Below are 25,407 nucleotides of genomic sequence, written 5' to 3'. Positions count from 1 at the left end.
GGATGTTTTAGAAAATGTTAGCTGAAGTAAAGTGGAAGATTTGTAATGAAAACCCACTTGTGGTCCTTTATAAGGGTAGAACTCATCCTACTGGCACCTAAACGAGACTTTAATTCATCCAAATATAGCCTACCAACTCATCATTATCAGATAAGGATAAGACTACTGCGTCCTAATTTGCTCTCAACTTTTTTGTTTTTCATCTTCCGGGCCCCACTAAGCAAAACAAATGAGTGTTTCCTTTTCATTTAACTTCAAATTCACACCGAGCATGTCTTCTCTCGGCTCTGGTCTCGTCTCTGACATCCGTCTGTAGGCTGCTAGACAGACAGCCTGTTCCCCCAAATCCACCACAACCACCCCCACACCTCCACCCCCCTGCGGTGGCGGAGTCTGCCTGTAGTCCGTATCCTGGTTGGACGAAGCACCCGGAAGCGCGGCTTTTTGTTCGAACGAACTCCTTTACCCAGGAGCCCCCGCGATGCCTCAATTTACAGAACTGGCTTCTTGGGCTTCGGGAGTGTTTCCCATTTAAACAAACAGTGCCGAAGATGGCGGAGAGTTAATGGTGTAAAGAAGAAATTATCGAACCGGTAGAGAGATACGTCCACAAGGTAAGCTCGTGCGGCGTGTTTGCTAAGATTCAGCTAATTTAAAGCGACTTTGCCTTTGGTTTACATTTCGATAGAGGACGGAAATGTACTGACTTCTGTTCCCAGCGTCAGTGCACACACAATATTGGCATCGCTACAGTGCGAAGAGGGCACAGTGCATGGTCATATAGTACATGACAGTAAAGATTTACTAACGTGTTTCATGACGACGACGAAGTGCACGCTGGGTGTCCTGTTTCTGTGTCAGCGCTGCACATTAAACGGACCACCTTGTTTTGGATCAACTTAACTTGATCGCGCAAAGCTGGCCAGTTTACGCACAAGCTGGTGGGTCACAGAAGTGTTTCCACATAGGTCCAGAGCATCGGGAAGTTTTTCTTTGGGGAGAGTATATACACACACACACGTGAACACTCGCATATACTCACGCTTAAACACACAACCACAAACAGGATGATAGTTTTGTATTTTCTCTCGCCTGTCCGTGTTAGTCGGTAGGGGACTGGACAACAGCTGAGCCTGACGCTGTCGCAATATTAGGGAACCTGGACCGAAATGTTTGTTGATCAAGTGCATGCAGACATGCTCCACATGCTGTGTCATATGCGTTATGGTTTAGACCGTCTACTGGTGTATTTGACTGGTTTTGTTGCCATATGCCATACGCGAGGAGGCAGACGATGCTGACTAACTGTCTGTCAGCCAACCAGCCTGCGTGCTCGGGTCCCGACTGCTGAGAGGTAAAAAGTGCAACGACTCTACTGTATGTCTCCAATTTGCAAGTCGGCGCACTGAATGGGGCATGCACTGCCTATACATGTTCGGTGAAAGAGTGAATGGTCGCTGTCCTCGTGTCATTCCCTCTTAGGTCTCCATCAAACACCAATCTTCCTGTCATCTGATTCATCCTTAATAATTTGTCTCACTGTACATCTGCAGGGGGCAGCAACGTGGCCCTGTGCATAACCCCGAAGCTCCATGGTCTGATCCCTGAAACAGCCAGTCAGTGTGGTGTTTGTGTGTGTGTGTGTGTGTGTGTGCATGAAAACCACCATGTCCTTGAGTATGACACCAGATTTCTGTTACAATACCTGCTCACACTGGAAAAGAGCAGTCTACTCTGTAGTGTGTGTGTGTGTGTGTGTGTGTGTGTGTGTGTGTATAAACAGTAGGCCTAGAATGGAAGCAATGCAGATGTCTTTGTGAGGACAGATAAGGGATTTGAGGTTGAGTTAATTAAATTAAAGTCAGTGTTTCAAGCTATATCTATTTGCTTTGTGGCTGAATAAGGCTGTAATTAATGATAATTATAATAAATAATCTATGAAATTTGAAAAAAATAGTTTTAAAATATAAACAATGTAAAATTGTAAAAAACAAAAATGTCCATCCAAGTTTGCCAGTTTGGAAGCCAAGAACGCCCATGGATTTTTTTTCTATGCACTGTTATCTTGTGATAACGACTTATTTCTTCGTTATCTCCATATAACAAAATTAGTTTTCTCGAGATAACAAGTGAATTATTTTAATTTGACATAACAAAGATCGTTTTATCGAGATAACAATGAATTTCTAATGTGCTAGTCTTGAATTCAAACCAATGCGATGTCACGAGCGGCGTCCGTAGCGCCGCTGGCTGCAGCTGTAGCCTACCGCCAAGTTGTGCGATCCTTTTGTACACAGATGGTAGGCCGACAAACTCTTATACATCGGACTGCTTCAGCTAAGGTAACGTTAACGTAGGCTAACGTTAACTTAGCAATGTGATGCAAAACGTGATTAAATGTTCATTCATTTATTAGTGCTCTGTACGGAAGCCGTTCGTGGCAGCAAATTAGTTTGAATACAAGACGAGCAGCTTATTAATTAATTTATCTTAATAAAACAATCTTTGTTACGTCGAGATAATGAGATAATTAATTTGTTATCTCGAGAAAACAATCTTGTTATACAGAGATAACAAATTAATAAATCACGAGATTACAGTGTATTAAAATAAATAAATCCATGGCCGTTCTCGGCTTCCGTATGCCTAATTAATATAAATCAGAGAAAAGCAGCAACAAGAGAATAAAGAAATATCACTCTTCTCTTTTCTTCTGAAATGTTTAAAATCAAAAGGTCAGAATTAGCCAGAGTGGTGCTGAACCATATCTCCAGAGGCATAATCATGGTGAAAATGTCCTGTGAGGTCTTTTTTTCTTGCCTATTCTGTTTATTGTACTGCTCTGTTTTGTACCCATCCCTACTACCAAATGTTGTCGTGGTGATATTAGGTTGTTGTCTCGCTGTTCTTTCTGCTTTCGATCGATTTACAGTTTGTCAACTCTTGAAAAGCTGCTGCTTGTTAAGGGCTTAAAAAATGAATTGATTATCAAAGTTGTTGGCGATTCCTTTTCTACTGATCGACGTACTGTATCTGTCCCTGAAACGAATCTGTGACAGATCAGTATTGTTAACCATTTCAGCTCTGTGGCTGAATTGTCTGTCTGCTGCCCGGGTGAGGTGATGAGAAGCTCTTGTCTTGTACCATGGCAACCCTCTTGACAGATTTACTGTCAACTCTGTGGCCCAAGTCCCTGCGCGCGTGCAGACCGCCACACGCCTACAACCTGCTCACAAGGAATTAAAGGGAAGCTAGACCGGTGAGGGGTGTGGGCAAGCTGCTCGGACCCACGAGGGGGTCTTCGCTAAGCGCATGGTGGAATGAATGCATAGAAAAGGAAGAAGAGGGTGACAGTGATGCATCATGTTTGCTGAATGAGGTTGAAAAAAAAAAAAAAAGGGAAAAGCGGTTAGCAAGGGATGCTGGTGTCTGGGTCAGGCGCTGGGGGCAGGGCTCACGAGCGGGAGGGACGCAGGACATCACACGCCAGCCTGGGAAGCTCTGTGATTGTGTGTAAGTGTGTGTGTGTGGAGCAGGGAAGGGGTGTGTCCAATAAGGGGAGGGGCTCAGGTGGAGCCTCTTGATGCAATTCTACCTGACATTTCTGTCTTCTTAAACTTGGTGCAGCCTCTGATCCGTCATTTTTTTTTACCTCTTTTGTGGAATGAGGAAGTTCTCTTATTTAAACAGACAGCATTCTTTGCTCTCTCTCTCTCTCTCTCTCTCTCTCTCTCTCTCTCTCTCTCTCTCTCTCTCTCTCTCTCTCTCTGACTGTGTGGTAGGTCTCTCTCACTGTCCCCTGCCTCCCCCAACTGCAGTGAAGTGAGTTGAACTGTTGTCCTGTTGCTGTTGGTGACTGTCTCCAATGTGTTAAACAGGAAGTAATATTTACCAGCTCTCATTGATTTCATTCTGTGGAGGAGGGTTCTTTTTTTATCTCTCTAATTTTTGTACTTTACTCTAGCGTCTCCAGTCCGATCAATGAACACTCGAAACGCTTGATTTGATGCGGTCTTATCAGACTTGTCCCAAATGACCAGGGTTAGGTAACTTTTGACACTAATGACAATCTGGTATTTGAGTTTCAACATCTATACAAAGACCAATAGTTTTTTCCAATACCTTGTTTTTAAGAAAAGAAGAACAAATTGAAATTCAACAAAAGTAAAATAACTAAAATGTTTCTTAACAAAAGCAGCCATTCAACAACTCTTCCTAAATAAAAAATTAAGTACAAAATTAGCATAAAAGGGAGCTTTAGCACTCAAAAATAATATAAAATGTATATACAGTATATACTGTATCAATAATAACAATGGGTACTTGATTCTGATTTCTGACTTCAAAATGGGAATCTTAAAAAATTAGATTCGATAGCTACATATATTAAACAATGGTAACATTTTGAGGCTAAAGCTGCACAGCCCGGGCAATCAGCATCCAGCAACACTCAAGGATCAATGTAAAAGACGTGGAAAAAAGAAACAGCATAGTTCTTGTATTGCAGTGAAAAGCTGGTTAGTCCTATGCTGTGTTCACACCAAACACAGCCAGTGTTGGTCGTGGGTTACTCGCATGAGTTTGACAACAGGATCATATTGGAATCATCCCAAAAACATTTCTTTCCGCCATCAACCATGGCCAGAATAACCACTATTGCTGCTCTGTACCTGTGGTGGAAGTCCCAAATATTTTGGAAAACCAAACACTGTTTTGTCTGGGCCGTCACCCGGAGGCGCACACAGCTTTGTGAATTTCCCAGACTTCTCCAGGAAGTGTCTGGATGACTGCTGCTTCCAGCGCTTCTTGAGGTACGGTACAGATTATTCTGTGATTTCATAACAATTTTGCATATTCACAGTATTTGCGTTGCCCGCTGCAAATTTGTGTCTTTGAATTGACTTTGGACTGAATGTAATTGCACATGCTCAAGGTTTAAGTGCGTTTGGTGTGAACACATCATTAAAAGTAAGTGAAGTAAAATTGGACTTTTATTAGATACTTGTTTGTATTTTCATACAATTTTTTTTTGTACTTACTACTGGGATGGATCGAGACCTGATTCTATTAGTACTTGGTTCCAAATTTCTCAAAACCCAAAAATCAATAAGGTCCGAGTTTATGGATACTGATATTGTGAGTAGTGGATCATATAACGCTATGTCTGAAAATAGAGGCAAAAAATGTATTTAAGAGTACGATGTAACCGAAGCATCGCTGCATGGGACGCTAGTTAACACTAGCCGGCACATGGCAGCAGGTTACGTTGATGTTAGCCTACCGTTAGCAAGTAGCTGGATTAGAAAGGGTCAAAATGCTGAAAACTAAACGGTGTAGTGTGGCCGTATTTCACTGTGGAGGATTCTAACACTGTACACGTACAGCCATCTGCCGCTAAAGCTATGAATGCATTCAAAGTTATTGAAAAATACGCTTATCCGTTTTTGTTGTTTAATAGCAATCCACTGGTTAAAGAAGTTAATGTTATTATAGTCTTAATAAATCATTAATTCCCCCCTTTCTTTCTGCTGATCTGAAAATGTAACTGATACGGGACTCTAAACCGTGATTGGAACCGTGAGTTTTGTGATCCGTTGCACCCATCCCTAGTTCTGTTAAGATTAAGAATTTGTCGTCTCGACTTTTCACTAAATACTAGAAAAGTATTGATATTGGAATCGATAAAGACTCAGAATGTTAAGCAGGTCTTGAAATTCGTATCAGTATCCATTATTATTATTATAATTATTATTATTATTATTACTGTTCACCATTACAACTCCTTAATTATGTAAATACATATAACACTCCTTTAACTATGTAAATTACGTACATATCCACACTCCTTATATTTCTTTATTTATATTTCTACTTGATATTTCTACTTTTTGTGCAACTGCAACACAGAATTTCCCTTTGGGGATCAAAAAAGTATTTCTGATTCTGAAAACGGATCCCCATCTCTACTTAGCACACACAATGCTTCTAGGATGTGTATTTACCAGTGTGTTTTGGCAAAAGTAACGCTCTTTCGTGTAATGCTGGCTGGTTTGCTGGGTTAGCTGGAGTGTGAACTTCATTAAATCGAAAGAGAACAGGAAAAAGCGGCTAGCGTTAGCCTAAACTCTGATAACATCCAGGACCGGCTCCCACACACTGTGCCATTCTTGAAAGGGGATTTTTCTGATGTAACCTGCAACTCCACAAACAATAGTAGTTAGTTAGGGAAGTGCTTCTTGGCCTTAAAAGAAGTGTTTGAGACTAGTGTTTAAATCCCCCTTTTGGTCCTCTATAAGCTTAAAGGGGAAACTTCAAAAAAACTGAATTCTAATGATTTTGCAATTATGTTTAGTCAATATCTGCCAACATTTACGACTTTCCTGTGAAGCCAGAAACCACAGAGCCAACATTCCTGCCTGCAAAGTTATCAAGAGACACTTTTTGCTGCTGCTCTTCTGATAAAGAATTGGAGATAGGAAGGGGATTTATGTGTTGGCTTTAGCTCTGACACCCAAATGAGCTCTATTTTATCGTACAGCTAACAGTTTGAAACCAGAAATAATACCCACATCCCGTTTTACAAAAAAAAATAAAAAAAGACATGCTGGCTGCTTTCAAGGCTGATAAGGACAAGCGCCTCCTTGCTATTGAGGAAGGTCCTTCACAGACTGTCTATTGAAAGCTTTGGGTTTTATTTGTTTAACATTGGAGATGTAAAGTGTTCAAGATGATCTTAATTAGTTGTTGATATTTTTGTTATAGATAGCTTTCCCCTCTGTCTCTCCCTCCCAATAACACCTTAAGTAGTTTACATGCAGATAAACTGGAAAAAAAAGTATACTTCTTACAAAACATAATAACAAATGTTACTTCCTTTTTATATATATATATGTGTGTGTGTGTGTGTGTGTGTGTGTGTGTGTGTAATATGCTGCTTATCTTATTGTCCGTTGTGGTGTGCATGCTGTGTGTGTTGGAGTCGATGCTCTAGTGGTTGTGCCGGAAGCTGACGGGCTTTCATGAGTCAAGACGATGCATGAAGAAATGTTGAAGCCCAACATCATTTCTCAGTGTTGATACCTCCTGCGATAGCTTTTCTTGTACAGAGTCCAAACTAAAGAAATATATATATATATATATATATATATATATATATATATATATATATATATATATATATATATATATATATATATATATATATATATACAGTGTATATTTTTTAATTTTTCATCGTCTAACTGCTTACTCATGACTGCTAACATTGCAACTCAAACTTCCTTTTTCTGGCCACAGCACTTACATATTATTATTTATAACGTTGGATGTGGTGAACATTTCAGCAAACTGTTGCCTGTTTAGAAAAACAGCAGATTGGAGCTACAGTAGCATTTATTTTTAAGCCGTTTTATAGCCAATTGACGATTTTAAGTCTAATATTCTCTCTGCTTTTCAATTTAGTTTCTGGTCTCCAACTCTGTCAGATACTTAAACCATCTGAAGTATTTGACTCTTTAGCTATTAAATGCTCGGAGCAGTTTGTTGCAAGCAGCTACCTGCTGCTCTTTGGAGAGTGAATCAAAACAGTAAAGTTGTGGGTGAATGAATTGAATTGAAAGATGCCCACTGTGGGTTTCATATTACACATATATGAAATATACGCAATGTAAAAATCATAAGACCAGCTTTAAGTTTCTTTTTACATGAGATTTTTGCATGTATTTTAATGTTTTTTGGTTTGATTTTAGTTTTTTCTAGACTCATGCTGCGTTCCAATGCTCTTACTACCGTACTATTTAGACTGCCAGAAAAAGATTTCATACGTCATATGTCTAATGCCGTATTTCCAAAAATACCAGGATGTTCTGCATCCAGTCGGATTTTGCAGTATGTAAACCAGCATGCTTTTCTTGCCATTCTGACCCACAATCCTTTGCTCAGCATATATGCATAGACAGTTAAAGAAATGGACCAACAGATCCCGTTTCTCTAGACTGAGACCAGTGAAGGATATTAGAAGCACTTTTGCGGGGATGGCTAGGTGTTACTGTGCAGCCTCCGACTGAGATTGATGATGTAGATGTGACGTGGGCAACCTGTCCGAAAGTTGTAAGTCTTGTGGTAGCTGTGACAAGAGAAATCTCAATCATTCCCAATCAGCAGAGCTGGAGAGCGTAGGAATATGTTAGGAGATAACATAGGCACAGGCTAATTACTGCCAACTAACATGCTAGTTAACATTAGTAATTTAACTTAAACAGCTGAGTAAGTCCAAACTGCCTGCGAGCTTACCTTGTACTATACGGTGATTCCTCTACTGTGCGACAGTAAGTCGCGTGTTATGACACAATTGTTAGCCTATTTTTACAAAAGCGTCTGCTATGGAGCCATAACATGAGCTACAAGGTAACGGAGCCTTTTATACATTATTGTGTTTCTTTAGAAATAAACAATGGACAAATGAAATCTTTAAACGCTTCAGATGTAAAGTTATTCACTGTCAAAGTGACGTCAAAATGAATGTCAGTCAATGAAATGCTAACGGCGGGTGATGGCTTGTTAGCATAAAAATGGTGCCATAGGAGCTCTACTTAGAGAGAAGAGGCTTAAACCCTAGCATATATGAGCAAGAGGGTAAAGTTCAAGGTGATAAAGAAGTAGTATGTCCCAATTGAATGCATAGTGCATGCAACAGCTACTTTGTAAGGGCAGCTGCAGTAGTACTGTAAGTAAAAATACAAAGTATGCGATTTGGAACTCAGCCACATTCTAATTGCATCTTTCCATCCATGTTTGGCTTTGGCTTAAAATGTTAGGCTTAGGGTTAGAGCTCCACTATGAAAACACAACACACCCAAAAACCAACTCATCCCAACAGCTAGGGAAACCCGAGTCAACTTGCATGTGAGATAAGAAAACAGAGCCCTAAAGGATAATTACAAAAGTAACATTTAAAAAAGTCTTAGGGGGGATTGACTCATTTCTCATCTGTCACTGATGCACTAGCAGAGAGATGACACTGCTATGGCTAGCCAAATAGTTATTAAGAAGGGAGAACATTGTCTAAAAGCATAAGTATGTGCTCTCTGAACTGATTTGCATTTTTATTGGTTCATGCAATTTAATAAAAAAATGGCAGAAAATAAGAAACATCTCATGAGAGAAATATAATTATAGGAGAAATTCTTGTTAAATGGAAGCTAAAGTTTGCGTTGCTTTGAGCAGTGTGACATAGTACTTCTCAAAAGAAAGACCATATGTGAAAGTAAGATTTGTAACACACACAAACTTATGTGTATATCGCATGGAAAATAAATGCAAATTAAACCCGCCTTTGACACCACAATGTTCGCGGTTGTCATCGTTTGTTTACACGTGATGTTGTCTGCCTGTAAGTGTAGTTACATACACATCACCGCTATACTTCAGATTTATACCAGAGCTTGAATAAATCCTTCTTTACATTTGAGAATCTAAATGCTAGATGGTGTGTGTGCCATTAAATATTTTTTCTTTTAAAATAAACAATCATTTGAAACCACTCACTTTCTGCATGTGAAGAAGAAATGTCTTCTTCAACCAGAGACATGGTTATACTAGTTCTGTAGTAATTCTTTGGTGACTCTAAAGTAATTTTTCACTTTTGTTTCCCAAAGCCACTCAGTTTTAGTTTCATTATCTTTAAGTTTCAGACTCTAAAGGCTGTTTTATACTTTCGCAAAAAATGTATGCCGTTGCTACGTGAGAAGGTACGTGAAGACAAAAATCTATGTTGGACCCTGCGTCGTATCCTGACGTGCAACTCTCGAAAAATGTAACTACATGTCCTGCATGATGGAAGTCGCTTGGCCGTGGCTTTGTAGCGTTGCATTTCCCCCTGAAATCAGGGAGAGGGTTAACTTTTCCTGCTAAAGATGTCTAACCTTGGTCAGAAAGCAAAAGGGAGACACTTGGTTTCTCTCAATATGACTCTAGAGTAAGTACTTGCTCCGAAACTAATCGCTGTCACTCTCTCGCTTCTCCCTCGCTCTACCACACACTCCCCACACACGCACGCTGGCTCGACGCACACACCAGCGCACCAGTATAAACATGAGGCCACTTACATATGCTATAATATAATATAATATAATAATAAATTTGCTGCGGCAAAAACTCTGCGTGGAGCCTCCGCAGAACCATAAAACAGCCTTAAGTCTGTCAAAACGAGCATTTGAAGATGTCTTCTTGGACCATTGATGAGCATTTCTTACCTTTTATTATTTTACAGATGAATTTATAACGAAAAAATTGTTACATTGTATTGTTATTAAAGCTTTAGTGCGTAACTTTTATATATTAATGAACGTCCATTACATTCAAGCTGTTGCCAAATGAGTTGCTGCAAAGCTAATTAACCTTCACAAAATGGATTTCTCAGTATGGTTGTGTTCAGAAGGTTGTCGTCCTGTGGCTTTCGCACGCAGAAAATTGAGTGAAGACAATGACCTCTTCTGAGGAGTCCGTGTTTTTTTTTTTATCCTCCTTGTCCTCCTTGGTTACAAGTAACTGTGTGTGGGGTGGGGGTGATGCGAGACCACGGAAGGCTTGTATTATGTGAACGCGCCGACAGTTTTGATTTCAATACTTAGAATTCCTCACGGGGGAGACAAACTATGCGCTATATCTTTAAGGTTATGTTAGTCTTGTTAAAGACTGATCTGGGGCGCCCAGATAGTTGGTAGAGCGGTTTGCCCTATACCGAGTTTACTCCTTTTGTCATTTGAGTAGAAAAATTTGGGGGGAAAGTTACAGTGAGGACCTTTTTTAAGCAGTTTATACACAAGGGTGCACATAACTGGTACGCATGCGCAACAAAAATCAGGAACGCGTAGTGCCACTTGCGTTACTACGCGCCTTTGTTAACATAACCAATATTCTCATCTAACCTTACACATGACATGTTGCTTGTAAACTTTCGTCAAAGAACTAGAGCCAGAGCCGAACAAAAATACTTTTTTTGGAAAAGTGGCTCCAAGATGTGCAGTGGCTTGAAGCTAACGAAATGTGGTGCAAGATTTGCCACTCAAATCCACAAAACAGGTGTGTTTTATAAAAGCTCAAAGAATTTTAACAATCTTTTTATTTGAAAAACACAAAAAAAGCAAGGAGCACACGAATGTGGCTCATCCCATGGCTAATGAACAAGCTAGCCGGGAAGAAATGTCCAGTTGCCCACTTACCAGATGGCGAGACAAGCGTGACAAAGAACAGCGGCAAGCTCTATTTAACATTTTTCTCGTCGCCTTCCATAAAGCTAAACACGCACATCCCATGTCTTCCTATTCTGAGGAAGTTCCTTTATTAAATTGGCTAGGAGTAAATGTCGGACGTGCATATCATTCACGTGAAGGTGCCACAGGGATCATGCAGAGCATCTCTCACACCATCAGAGGGGAGTTACGAGCCTAGTTGCAGTCTGCTGAATTTTAGAGGCTGCTTTTTGATGAATCTGGGGACATCACAAAAACTGTTTAGGAAATCATTTACATTGTGTCTGTGTCCAGCAACGGAGAGTTTACCTCAGACTTTTTTGGACTGATTGAATTAGGTGTTGACCGAACTGCGCAGGCCACAACAGACGGACTTGTGGGACACAGGCTTGGATGACTGGACAACAATTTGTTGCTGTGAGCACACACGGGGCTGCTGTCAACGTTGGTATCTACTACAGCGCCGTGCCAAAACTCCGGCAAGTTGCGGTTGGAGACTCCCTTGTGCACATTCTGTGCACCGCACACACACTGGAGAATAGCATCAAATTAGCTGATCGTTACATTTCTTACAGTGAGACATTTAATTGCTCTGTGGTCAAGCTGCTGCAGTTTTTTTTTACAAAAAGGTGGAGCAAAAAAAAAACTGCTGCACTGGAGAAGCTGTGGGAAGTATATGGAATCTCCATTGTGAAACTTCATGATTGTTTTTTTTCATAAATCTGATGGTCTGCTAGGAGGCATGAAACACTGTTAAAAATATCAAGAATATTACCAGCCATTAAAATGCAACTGGCTACGAATGAAAACCGTGACTTGCAGCATACCTGCACAGAGCGTTTTCAGTGCCTTTTGTCAAACAAGCTTGACAGTGGCAACATTTTGATGACAAAATCCATCATGTTTCAGAAGGAAAAGCATACCATTGGAGAATGTAAAGATGAACTCATGGTGGCCATTGGACAGTTCACACTTCTGCTTGATGGTGAAGGCCACAGGGCACGCACTGTTTCTGATGCTGATGCTGACAGAGACAAGTCAAACTTACTCAGGATTTGACTCCCTCAAATCATGCGATCATTTCTTCATATTTGATCCTGCAACATGGCCTCAGGAAATGCAAGACCTCCTCGGTTTTGGAAACACAACAGTTTGCAATATTTTCAACAAATATGAGGCCACCTTGCAACTTGACAAAGACACCACTGTAACAGAATGGATGCACTTAAAGCAGGCAGGAAAACGCCTGGGAGCCTCTTCTGTGTATGACTTCATCCAAATAGTAAATACAAGTAACCCAGGTACTTATTCAACAAGGTGGTGAAGCTAGTTCTTACACTTCCTTTAAGCAGTGCAGCTTGTGAGAGGGAATTCTCACATCTCAACATAATAAAAACAAAGTACAGACCCCGTCAGTCACATGCTCGCCTCTCAGCCCTGACGCCCATTCACCTGTCAAAGCAGACCACAGAGACATTTGACCCAAGCAAGCTGTTGAGCCGTGGACCGAGACAGCTAATCGGATGCTCAACCAAGGACAGGGAGGTGCATCTACAGCATCTTCATCATCTAACATACAGGAAACTGAAGCAGAGGACTTTGAGAAAGACTACACTTAGTAAGACCACGCTACATAAGGGTTGAGTACCAACCACCATCTCCAGGTGCTCACCTGAGTAACTCACTGAAAAGTTATGTACACCCCTTTTTTATACATTACCTTTGTGATTATGTAATGACTAAATGTCAAACTGGGATGAGCTGATGCGCCATCATTCAGAACAGCAGTCAACTTGACTGCGTTTCCTCGATTTCAGTTTCCTTTCTTTCCCCAGAATGCCTCAGTGCAGCTCATGTCCTCTGCTGCTTTATTTTTCTGAGAGCTTTTTCTTGTGTGAGAGGAATGTCAAGTGCCCATCTCGGTGCATTTCTCCCAGTTCTGTGTTTTGCTTGTGGTTCACACTTGATTTCCGTCTTCTGAAATCTCCTGTCTTTTTCTCCTCCCTTGTCTTTTTCCCCTCCTTTAGTGTTTTTCTTCTTTGTTGCGCTTTTTTCTCGCAGCATGCAGTTAGCTGGCGCCCAGGCTTCATGTTCTTTACGCCTAAATCATAGCACTTAGGCTAAAAGAAGTTTGTGTGTGTTAATATCAAACATTGTCTTTGAATGAGCATGGCTTTCTTTTGTGTTAATTCAGGTGCGTGTGGGTGTGTGTTTGTGTGTGAAAGAGATGAAGGGGGGGCAGATGGGGGGAGGAGACGTGGAGAGGCGTTTTATTAACGTGGCGACTCCCGCTAAAATTCAGGGAGTGCTGTTGCATCCAGCTGTTACTGGTTGTGCGAGGCTTCGTTGCCATGGCAACACAGCCTTGTGCGCCTGCTCAAGGTCGTTCATCCAGTTCTGAACTGAGCAGCGTGATGCACATGGGATGCACAGAGAGAGAGAGAGCGAGAGAGAGTGAGCGAGAGAGGAAGAAAAACAGACAAACTACTTCAAAGTGACCAATCAAAAGCACTTCTGTTCTGTCCCCTCCCAATCTCACACACACACACACGCACACACACACACAAACACACATCGACATACATACACACACTTACTTTCTTCAATAAAGAAACAAACAAAAAAGAACCCCTGGCCTTGGGGCTTGTAGGTTCTTTTGCCAGCTGATAAAATATTTAGCTGGTCAGTGGGAGAGAGAGGGATACAGTGGCTGGAGAAGAAGCGAGCTTGGCTTTGTGTTTTCCTTTCTCTAATGGTGCATTGCTGTGAGGCTACCTGGGGCTTCTTCCACCTCCTCTCCTCTCCTCAGAGGGTTGCAGCATCCCTCGTGGGGCTCTGCTGCATGTTTGACTGGTCTCAGTACAGCACACATTGTACCTTTTAAAGACCCTAACACATTGTATGATAGCAGCAATCTTGCAGGTTTGTTGTATGTCACAATGTGCAAAATTGGGTCAAATAAAATCTTGGTTGCAATCCGTATTAGAAAACCTCAGCATAGGGCTGCACAATTAATCAGATTTGAATCACGATCGTGATTTCTTTTTTTTTTTAATGTGTCATTTCATTGAACGTTTTTTTGCATAGCGCATCTACTGCTCCGTAAACCCGTCTGCTCATGTGCCAATCAGTTGTTCCCTGCATCGCTCAGCTTAGTTTATAGATGTAGACAGTCACAGAGGACAGAGGAACGGGAGTAAATTGAACAGATAGCAGTCGATTATACGCGGGTCTCAAGGTTTACCAGTTTCCCAGTAAACGCAGCATTTTGTCCAGTCTGTGTTATTCAGACAACAGTAGTGAGCCTTCCACCGCGATGCTCGTCGGTGGCGGTGCTAGTTAGCGTCTGTTAGCTTCTGTTAGCTCACAGGCTCTAGGGCGCAAGGAATATTTTTCCTCTAGGACGCACCGGTGCTAATGTCCTCGCATCCGCTGCAATGTTGTTTATATAGATGTGGTTTACTTTTGTGTTACATGACCCATTTCTTATGTAAAGCTGTGCCTGTGTTTGGATCTCTCCTCTACTCTCTCTTGTATTACTCTCTGCCACACAGCGCCGGTCAACACTTGTGACATTTGTCTACAGTTGAAATTTTTTACTAACACAGCTGTATATTGTTAAGTAAGAGGGGCAAACCTGTACCAGTACCACTTTGTACCAATGTTTCCGCTGGTAACTCTGCTATCGCGGGCGCCACGGCAAAGAACACAGAAGGTGTTGCCAGACCCTGTGCCGGACCCGTTCATTATGAGTCAGCCGTCTCTCTGAGCCTATGTGACAATAAAATTTGTTTTGGTTAAAATCAACAAATAATCATTATCACAACATTGATCAAAATAATCGTGATTATCATTTTGGCCATAAACGTGCAGCCCCTACCTCAGCATGTCAGGCGATGAAGTGAATTGTAGCTCCACGCAGTAAATAGAGAAAACAAGACGGCTCTACAGCCATGCTAGCTACTCTGCTAAATGCCGGTACTATCATGGCAACATACTCAAAGTGACAGTGCTACCTTGATGTAATGCAGGTATAATGTTCTAAGTTTAGAGGGTTAGCATGCTAACATTAGCTAATTAACACTAAGCACAGAATACAGCTGAGGCTGATGGGAATGTTATTAGTTTTACAGATATTTGGTCATAAACCAAAGTGTTGGACAATTTTGGCCCCAATGGTGGAACTAGATGAAAAGTCAGTCACCAACGTCAGTGGGGTTCATCCTCAGGGGACTATGAATGTCTGTGCAAAATGACATGGTAATCCAACCAGTGGCTGTTAAGATATTAGAGCCAAAGTAGTGGACTGAAAGACATTGCCATCACCACAGCCATGCTGCTAGCAAGGCTAAAAATATGCAAGCATAGACATATCATCAATAGGGTTATGTCAGAAAGACAGGGGTCCTTGGTATTATCACTTCATATAATTTGTGAAAATACCAAAATAAATCATGATATGATTAACATTTATCATTTGGGAAATGGGCTTTGAATGGGCCCTTGGCCAGACGGACTTGCAGAGCAAATCTAAAATTTGCCGGATGTTTGTCAGGGTTTTCCCAGGCTAAGACAACGTGAGAATGTGGTCCTAAATTTTGGACACAGGCTGATTTGGGTTGCCAAAGCTCTAAATCAGTCATGATTAGCCATGATTGTCAACTTTTATCTGGGAGCTTCAGATTTCACACAGTGTAGGAGCCTCTGCAAGTACATGACGGTGAGATAGCAGCAGACCACTGTGGGCAAAGGTTACAGATAAGCCCTTGCCTACATATTCCTAAATCTGCCATAAAACTGTGCTGGTGCCTAATATGGAGCGTGGTTATCTTCTCCTGCTTCTGTTTTTCTCTTTTTGTTATTTGCAGGGTGTACAAAGAGTTTAGCAGGATTTCACAAACCAACTTTTCAGGGAGAGCAGGGAGGTCGCTTTTTGTGGTCAGTGACGTGATTGTTTATGGGCATTGTGTATGTATCTCATTGCTTAAAAGAGAGTAAGATGACACCATTTTTCACCTTTTTGTGAGCCCTGGGTAGAGAGGAGCTGGATTTTAAGGTAGGAGGTTAGTTTCATGTTTCTTGTTGCTGTAAGGTAATGGATGCTTATTAAAGTGGTCCTCAGAAGGGTTTGTGTGTTTCTAAGAAGGGGAGTTCTGTTTTGTTACTTATTTTCCATTGTAAAAATACAGACCTAGTTTATGTGTTTTTAGAGCTACTTAAGCTGCCTACACACACACACACACACACACACACACACACACACACACACACACACACACACACACACACACACTTATGGGGTAAGACTTAAGGTAAATGTTACCAGCTGCAGCACAGTGAGCAAGTGGCTTCAACTCTGCCTGAACCCGACTGTTACGTGACTACCTCCTCAACTTAATTCATTGCCGACCCTCAACTGCCACACCTTCTATCACTCTTTTCCTGCCACACACACACACACACACACACACACACACACACACACACACACACACACACACACACACACACCGCCATCTCCATCTACATCCACCAGCTCTTTTTTCCAGTCCCACTAACTGCAGCATCACTCATCTCAGGAGAGCGGGACAGCACTCCAAGGTCTGCTACCCCCACCTCGTCACCTTGGTGTGGAGCAGCAGGTCGGCCAAGCCGGATTCATCTGATTGGCTGCCCCTCCGCCTCCCCTCCGAGGTCACACTGTTGATGTTGTGATGTCACAGAGGCTTGTTTATCTGTTCCTCCTGTCAGGTTCATTCACAACCTACTGCAAAATCGGCATGTTGCATTAGCAGTAACATTAGTAATTGCTGTATTCTTTAGTCTTTTTTTCATCCCTATTAATTAGCTGGTCACTGGTCTTCCTGGGGTCCACACAAATAACACAACAATAAAAATAAACTAGAAAATACTAACAATTTTTACAGTGTGCCTACTACTTGGTGCACATCCTAATAACAAAAAAACTAAAACTACTAAATGTGTTACATGTCTTAACCCTTCAGAGCGAGACCTTTTTAAAATCCTTTCAAGACCTATGCTCAGCTATGATGTAGCTGGCGCTAAACCAACCAGACTTCTGTGCAGTAACAATATTAACTGAACAAAACAAGTTCTGAACAAAACGAGTTCTGAGTGGCTTGTAGCTACTCAGAACAGGATTGAAACATGAGGATTCAATAATAATGGAGATTCACGAAAGTGGGAAGTTGATTTCATGTAGCGGAAACTTTTACTTTCAGTTTTCCTTCCCAAAGTTTGTTGTTTAAGTAGCTGATTACAGCACACCTAAAAAGTTTTGTAGATTAAACCTGTGACTTCAGGTCGATTTCAACATGTAGCTCTGTTGTTTGTGGTCATGGAGTGCTGTCAGTAGAGAAAAATGAACATAATTGTTGTTGCCTACACAGAGTTATGCTTCTGCTACAGTTCACACCCAGGCGGCTGAAACATTTTAAACTTGCTTTTAGCCTCTTGTTCAAGATGTCATTACAAGTTCCTTACGAATGAACACAGTGAATATGACTGCATTAGATAGAAAGAAATGCATAAAGTTCTGCTAATTTAGCCAGTGCACATACCTCTGTTTAGTTTTAGTGAAGTCCACACAAGTCGATCATGGAACTCATAAAATCCAATGTTACAAAACATATTTTTTCCACCAAAAAATGATGGTCAGGAATTGCCGTGGTTATGTCCATAGTAATGACTTTGTAGCAACATAGATAGACCATAGCCTGACATCACAACTGAGCCTGCACAGCTCCAACAAGGCTTGCATTCTTGCACGTGCTCATGGGTAACTACACAACAGTGGAGGCTGACAGACAAAGACGGAGCTTTGGGATAACGACGAGATTGGGTCAGTGTCTTGAAAACATCAGCTCCGGTGGATAGTTCATCCGAATCCGATGTGGAGTTAAACAGAGGTGTGTGCTGAATTAGCACAACTTTAATGCATTTCTTTCTCACAAACAACAGAGCTACGCTAGAGAACTCTCATCACACGATTGACCAATGCTTACCTGACATTATTAAACCTACAACACAAACTAGTACATACCATACTAGTTTATTGTTTCAGACTATATTAAATGAATTCTCAGCCATTTAGTAATGGTATGAAACTCAATGTGTAGGTTCTCTCTCAGCTCTACTCTCAACAGCCCCCAACCCTTTATTGTTCAAATTTTTCCTCAGTGGGTGATATCAAACAAAGCATGTTTTGCACAGTGGTGGAGGAAGTATTCGGATCCTTAGAATAAAGCAAAAGTAATAATACCACAAGTTACATTCCTGCATTGAAAATGTTACTTAAGTAAAGATATCTAAGTATTATCAGGAAAAGTATTTAAAGTGAAAGTACTTGATGCAGAAAAATCCTCACATTTTAGAAACTGGAAACTAAAAAATTGACGTTTTAATCATTTTTTTGACGCTTTTAAACGTGTATTAAAAGTGTTAAAAATGCTTTAAAAGCATCAAAAAGAGTGTTAAAACACTTAATTTCAGCTGTTGGCCATTACATTGTTGGGTAGTTTAATTTATAATAACATTGTGATTTATAAACTACATGTGTTTTGTGTGCAAAAAACTTTCTCTCTGAATTGTAGTGGCGTAGACGTAGAAAGTGGCATAAAAGTATGTACAAGTACCTCAAATTTGTACTCCAATATAGTACTTGAGTAAATGTACTTAGTTGCATTCCATCCCATCGACTCAGTTTGGATGGAGTGGACAACAGATTTTTAAAAACTTGGCGCGTTGCCTTTTGTCTCGCTTCACTACCCCTCCGTTACCACTAACACCATGAGTTTGAAGTATGACCCAGCCCGTCTCTGTTACTGCAGTGCGAGCAGTATGCAGATGAACGCCACCCGCCCTCCCTCCAAGCCACAAGTGGCCCGTTATCTGTTGGATATTTTGCAAGCGGAGCTCCGGGCACTGGTGGCATGGAGGGAGGGCGAGTGCCGTTCATCTGATGTATACAACGCAGCTATTTTTCTTTTTTGTAGAGAGCGGTAAGCGATTTGAGTGAAGCTAGGTGAAATCTGAGTTGAGCTTGGAGCGTTATTGAGCAGAGCGGCCTGCAGCAGAGGGAACAAACAGCTCCGTGAGCAATGAGAAGTTCTCACGGCCCCCCTCCGCTCACATGCCCCTGATATCAATGCCTTTAACCCCAATGAATCCCATTTTGTGAAAGAGATGTTTAGACAGCTCAGTAAAACATGACTAAGAACGTTTTTAAAAGCGTGCTCATGACATGCAGAGAGGATGCACGCTCTGGCTTTAGTCAGACTTCTGAATTTCACATTCGACTGTGGGTGGAGGACTATGCAGTTACTACCTTCACCCATCTCTTTCTGCCAAGCTGGGAATCAGGAAGAAGCCCTCCATGCATCCGACTCAGCTAAGGCAGAGGGGAGGGAGCATATTTGGCAGCTTTTCCTCTCCCCCACCTCTCTCATTTCTTTTACTGCCTCCCTCCCTCGCTGTATCTGTTTGTCCTGTGAGATCCGAGTCATAGTAAACAGGCAACGACATCTGCATGCTCTCCTTAGAGGAAAAGAGGCCAGAATTTAAATATTGATTTGATGCAATGTGATACAAAGATTCCGGTTGTTCTCCTGTTCTTCTTTTGGGAGCTTTTTATAGCCGTTTGTTTATTTGTAAGTGTTGACCAGCAAATCAGACTTTATTCAAAAAGAAGGCTCTGCTTGCATAAAGATTCTCCTCTCCTTCTTCTCGCTGTGTATACGTGCATGTTCCTGTGTCTCAGTCAGACACCATGCCCAGGATGAAATATCATCTCCCGTTGTACTCAGCTGCACACTCAGGTAACCATCAGGTGAACAGCTTCAGCTTGCCTGCAGATCTACCAAGGCTGCTGGTGATGTTTATTGAGCTGATCAAGCCCGACTGACAGACTGCTGACATTGCTGGTAGATTCAGGTGCAGTGGGATGGAGGAAATGCTGCCCTTTCCTCTCCTGTGAAAACCTGCCTGGACAAAAAGATGTGCGTAGGTGCAGCCATTTAAATTGATAACTATGGGTTAACAGGAGGGCAGATGTGAAACAAATGTCACCCTTCTAGCTTCTTTTGTAGATATTGCGCAATAATTTCAGACAAATAATACCCACACTGTGTAAAAAAAAAAAAAATAACACAAATTTCAAAAATAAAACCAACACAGATTTTTTAACTATTACTTTTTGATCCCTTCCGTTAAATACAACCCCTTTAATTCTCTGTAGCTGATCAGATAGTTTTTCCTCTCTGTTCCATCCCAATATCCTGTTTTGACAGAAAGCACAACAAATCAATGCTGCTGCGTCATTGCGACTTGAATGTCACCACTGCAAATCACCCTGACCAAGGCAGCTGCTTCACTGTTTTTTTACACTGCCAACACTTCAGTAGCATCTGCCCGTAACAATATATTCATACCGGTTAGGAAACCGAAGGAGGAGGGCTTACAACCTGCGATTCTGGATGTTTTTAGATAAAGATCACACTTGGAAATGTATCTCCCTGTATTTTTATGTTATGTATGTATATTTTGTAGATATATTTCCGTTTGTTGATCTGATTTTAATATTATACCCTTTTTCATTTGTTTTCATTTCCCCCCCATCCCACTCAATTTCAGTCCCTCTTTAGCGGGTATGGATTTAATGTCTCACTCAATAACACTTAGAAGCCAAATCTGTAATTGTGTTGAGTGTGTGAATTCAAGGTATAATATAGCATCATCAAAGAGTGCTGGCAGCGTTGAAGTGTTAACTGATCAACACGACCAGTGGGACTGTGCTTTTGTTAATTCCCTAATGTGCACTCCCAACAACTTCTCTATTCTTCATCCCATAACCATAATGTGAAATGGCTGAATTCACCACTGAATGATGGGTGGCACGCTCAAACATGCTGACACGCTGAATGCCATCCACAAGACCAAAGATCCCACATCAACAAGAAGGTGCTGGCCATTTAAGTAACGCCGGCTGAGATTGAAAAGTAACTCTCTACATTGTCTGGACTGGCCCATAAACCTGTACACCAATCAGTTCAACATCAAAGCTCTGGCAACCTCATAGATAATAGAAAAGAAGCATGTGTGTGAGTCCAGGCTGACGATCCTGAAAACCAAAGCAGGAGATGAACCCATTAATCCCCAACCACACTGAATCATCACCAACTCTATTTTAACCACAAATAAATGTACACTCATCACAATTTTATATTTTAGCCTGTTTTTCCACATATGAACCTTACTGATGTAATCCTGTTTTGAGTTTTGGTGGCGAACCTGCCTTTTGTTTACATGTGCATCACAGATTATACCTTTATTTAGGGTGGATGTCTCTTATCAAAGGGACTTTTCTGTCTACTCGAATGAAAGCAGCTTAATGTCTATGGGATGCTACAGGAAACATGCACGGTGGAAACGCATGCACACACTGTGTTAACTCAAAACCTTCTGTCACACGTTGGTGACAGGTCTCCAGTCAAGACCTTGTGGAGAGTACGTGTTGGCCCAGCACGATCTCGCTGCCTATCTCACCAGGGCTAAAAATAACACCATCTCCACACTAGAGAGAGGGTGGAGGGACAGGAAAAGGAGAAGGTTGGGATGAGAGGGAGGCAGAGTGAGAAAACAATAATCAAAGCAGTGAAAGGGGAGAGGAGATGGACGGTGGAGGAGCAGAGTTGCAGGGAGGAAAAGAAAAGAAGTCATTAATAATTTACCTGGAGGACACATCTAGTTCGACCTTTAGTTGTGGTCAGTGGTGTTCAGCAAAGAACAAAGTGTTATATAGTGTTGGGAAATGATCAGACTAGTGTGTATCATTTGAAAGTCTGTGCCCACAGTGACTAGCCAGGTGTGCTCAGGTGCTTAGCGGGTGTTCAGACCCAAAATAGCACTATGGTACAACAACAACAAAAACACAGTGAAGCACAATGTAAGTAATAGATTCATTAGTTTCCAGGTGGCAGACACTGTGCAATAGAAGACAGGATTTTACAATTCGAGGACAGTATCGTGACAAAAACTAATTTATATAAATTTCTCGCTTGTAATAAACTTGAGGTAAAGAGTACAGCTACACTTCACATTAAACAGTAGTCTATATGTGCTTGCAGTTATTTGGTTTACCAGTGCAGCATGACATAATGGCAAAAGTTAAACCAGGTCATAATTGTTGTTCCTGTATTGTGGTCTGTAGGCTTAAGTTGTAGAAATCGGGGATGACGAGTTGAGCGAAGCAGCTTCATACAACTTCCATGATCACTGAGGAAGCGCTTTGATTTACAAAATAAGCTACTTGTATAAAAAGAAAGGGAGGGGGGCCTGTCTTCAATTATTTTAAAGTTATTTAAAAATATATATATAATTGAAAATCTTGTCTGCATCTGTCATACTATTAACTTTCGTCAGAGAGAAATGAGCTTTACTGATTTCTGATAATCTGTTTTCTGACATTTTACTTATTTAGTGGCCGGTCAGTGTTATTTTGACATCGACCAGAAGAAAAAGCCAGTTGTTTGTCTGCAGAGCGCCACCTACTGTAACGGAGGTAGAGTCACTCACGTCATTCTTTCCATTGTCTTCCGCTCATGTGTACAGGGAGAACTGGCATAACCCGGGTATTTACTTAAATTCATACCCTGGTTACTGGTGTGCATGTAAATGCACAGTATGTCTCGCCTTAAGTTTAGCTATTTCAGAGAAACGTCCGACTGTATGAAACCTTGTGCGAAATAGTTAAAAACATTCAGAAGGTTTGATTGGTGAACCCGGAGACTGGTTACAAAGCTAATATATAAACAATTCTTCACTGATTCTGGTCTTTGCTTTGCTGCCAGTTGTATGTATTCTGTCACTTTCCTTGTTCCTCTCACACCACATTACCCAGAAACACACCCTAGTCAGTACTAATTTGTTGACTGCTCTGCATCTAACCTTTGTCCTGACACACATCAGCTGCACAAAAGAACAGAAATCTAGCCGGAGGAGTTATGGGGAGGGGGTTGGGCAACGTGTTGCTGTGTGATTATGGTGCTACGACAAACGCTACGCTTTTAGAGTTTGTATTTACCAACAAAACAAACCAAGGTCCCGGCTAAGGGTTAGTGTCCTGGTGATGCTGATTTTTCCACAAGCATACGTCTGCTTTACAGTTTGTTTGCTTCTTCTGCTCAAAAGAAAGGCTTTTGGTGTTATTGCCACAGGGGGGTTGTGGGACTTCAAGCAGCAGAAGAATGGCCAATGCAGTTGACATTGTTACATTTCAAGTGTTTCTCAAACAGTCCATTTACTGGGTAATCATAAACCCTGGGGTAACACTGAGGCCTCTATCCCTTAAAGTGTTACAAACCATTTTACTGTAGCAACTTAGTCAGGTTGAAGTGCTTGTAAATCAATATTTGAACTAATACGACTTTGAAACTAACTTTAGCCAAAGCTCGGGAAAAAAACCTTGCACAAGCTCACGTTGGGGATTGGACTGATAATAAACAGGTCAGGAAGTCCTTGCAGTGTCATCTCATAACTTCATTATCATTATCAAGCCACCTGAATTTGACACTGTAACAAAACAAAGCTCTGTCTCACCTGAGAACTGGTCAGAAACTGAGAGAATGAAGCATTGATAGAAAGATGGATGAAACGCCATTTGGAGAGAAAGGGGGAGATGTAAGGTGATCTGTTTACTTGAGACACATATGGGGTTTTAATGGCTGTTAGTTGAGGAAAGATACATCTCAGTGAAGAGACAATTCTCTACTTGTTGGTTGGCTGTTGGTTGCTGGATTTTTATCCAAGTACAATTCATCATTTGATAGTTTGAAAGGTTGTGTTCTGCTGGTCGTCCAATATTTGGTGTATATAGTTGCATATACTATAAATATGTATAGTTCCATGATTTAAAAATGCTATACAATGTCCTTAAACAGATGGCCACTGTAGATTTGGCAAAAAAAGGAGTAAATAGTGTATTTTTGGGGACTAGTTTCAGCTGTGGATTTGGTGCTCTGCTGTGTGTTTACAGCAGCAGGTCGGTGTATGTGGGATTGACCGTGTTCATGGTAATGAGGGAACGTATCACTCAAGGCAAAGATTTGTCCCATTGGTGTGTTTTTAATATTTTAACAATAAAACAACTCTATGGCACAGATGGGTACACAGAAAATACCTGATAATAGTATATATTTGTTGTTTGGTGTGAGGGGATTTGTTGACAGTACGAAAATTATTAAATGTCACCAGAGTTGTGCTTGAAGTACAGCTGATTGTAACAGACAGATATTTTTTTAACTGGGTAGAGATCTGGATAAAAATGTAGCATATGTGAAGAGAAAGTCAGCTACAGGTGGAAGGTGGCTATCCATCGTCGTATGTGTGTGTGTTTGTGTCGCATCAGTTGGATGGGGAGAATAGAACAACACGGGGCTTCTTCAGTGGCCGTGGCTGTTAATTATTCAAACACGCACATACACACACAGACAGTGACGAAGAGGCTATGGTTGAAAACTCACACACATTATATACAGTGTGTGTGTGTGTGTGTGTGTGTGTATATATATACACACATATTCTCCTTTACAAGAGGCTTGAAGCCATTCTACTTACTGTCGCCAGCCATGCCGACTCTGCTCGCTCTATTTGCAGAGCCGCCCCTCCCTTCTCTGATGCTATGATCTAATTGCAGCCTCCTCCCCCTTCATAGACACATACTTGCACTCTCTCCACTCTCACATGCCTGCACACATATAAACACACACACACACAAACACACTCACACAGGGGTTCTTACACCCACCAACACTGCAGGCCACTTGGTCTGTGATTTTTTATGTGTATGTTGTTCGGATCAAGGGACGTGAACATGGACCGTTGATTTGTGTGGTAGTGCCGAGGTATCCATTGTTTATCCCCAAGGAGAGGCTGTTGATCTTGTGGTTTTTGACCCACACGCTGCCTAGGTGGCATCTGTTTTGGAAAGCAGAGGAAAAGTACTAAAATGCGACAAAAAAAAGAGCCTCCTATTTTTCATCCCCTTTTTGCTATCCCCTTATATCAACAACAACTGTTTTTTGTTCCTCTGATGAAGGACAAATAAACCTGCAGGGGGATGTCTGCTGAGAAAAGATGG

General features: G+C 41.3%; 1 protein-coding gene across 6 annotated transcripts in view; it reads left to right on the top strand.

The window, feature by feature from the left end:
- The first annotated feature begins 483 nt into the window (after nt 1-483).
- LOC117947692 (nuclear receptor coactivator 3-like) overlaps nt 484-25,407 on the top strand; it is a 60,848-nt gene continuing 35,924 nt past the window's right edge. For 2 of the 6 annotated variants that reach the window (XM_034876858.1, XM_034876860.1), the window contains exons 1-2: nt 493-614; nt 19,270-19,365. The gene's annotated coding sequence lies outside the window, so the exon portion shown is untranslated. Of the gene's footprint in view, nt 615-3,782; nt 3,823-19,269; nt 19,366-25,058; nt 25,098-25,407 lie in introns of those variants that run through there. The other 4 variants (XM_034876855.1, XM_034876857.1, XM_034876856.1 and 1 more) reach the window with 3 other exon arrangements.

Source organism: Etheostoma cragini, chromosome 7 (genome assembly GCF_013103735.1).
Source record: "Etheostoma cragini isolate CJK2018 chromosome 7, CSU_Ecrag_1.0, whole genome shotgun sequence".
In the NCBI taxonomy this organism is placed as follows: Eukaryota; Metazoa; Chordata; class Actinopteri; order Perciformes; family Percidae; genus Etheostoma; species Etheostoma cragini.
Note: the sequence above shows the minus strand (reverse complement) of the source record. Positions and strands in the feature narration are given on the sequence as shown.